The 582-nt window shown below is 41.6% G+C and overlaps 1 pseudogene; it reads left to right on the top strand.

Moving 5' to 3' along the window:
* The first annotated feature begins 227 nt into the window (after positions 1-227).
* Positions 228-346, top strand: LOC136643101 (5S ribosomal RNA; annotated as a pseudogene).
* Positions 347-582: the final 236 nt, after the last annotated feature.

Here is a 582-nt window from a genome sequence, read left to right as displayed (position 1 = left end):
GGTTGGCCAGGTGCCCACCTGGATGGCAACATCTGTACTCACTGACCCAGATAGTAGAGGCTGTCAGAGTTATGATTCAGACTGCACCTCTCTGTTTTGACTTTAACACAAAAATTAACCCCTCAAAAAAGATGTAACATTTCAACATTTCTGCAACATTCCTTGGCACTAGCAATACAATAGTTATTTTGATGATAGCAAATCATTCCTAGCATGCCCTTTCTTGTCCCATCTTTCCTGTTACCCTGCACATGCCCAATCTCATCTGATCTTGGAAGCTAAGCAGGGTCAGGCCTGGTTAGTACTTGGATGGGAGACCGCCTGGGAATACCGGGTGCTGTAGGCTTATACCATAGTCTTTCGAGACTGAAGGTTGCCAACCATCATCATCTTTCCTACATCAGGGCTTTGAAATCTTTCACAGCTCTTGCAACCAAAATAGTGATTGCACATTCACTTCTTAACATTATCTTTTTTAAAAAAAAAAATTGTACATATTTTTGCACCACCATCCAGTTAACTTTCATCCTTGGTAAGCCATAGGGCCTCCATTTCACCAGATTTAACCCTTACATTTTGAAA

This window comes from Tiliqua scincoides, chromosome 2 (assembly GCF_035046505.1).
Source record: "Tiliqua scincoides isolate rTilSci1 chromosome 2, rTilSci1.hap2, whole genome shotgun sequence".
Classification (NCBI taxonomy): domain Eukaryota; kingdom Metazoa; phylum Chordata; class Lepidosauria; order Squamata; family Scincidae; genus Tiliqua; species Tiliqua scincoides.
This window is presented reverse-complemented; position numbering and strand designations above follow the sequence as displayed.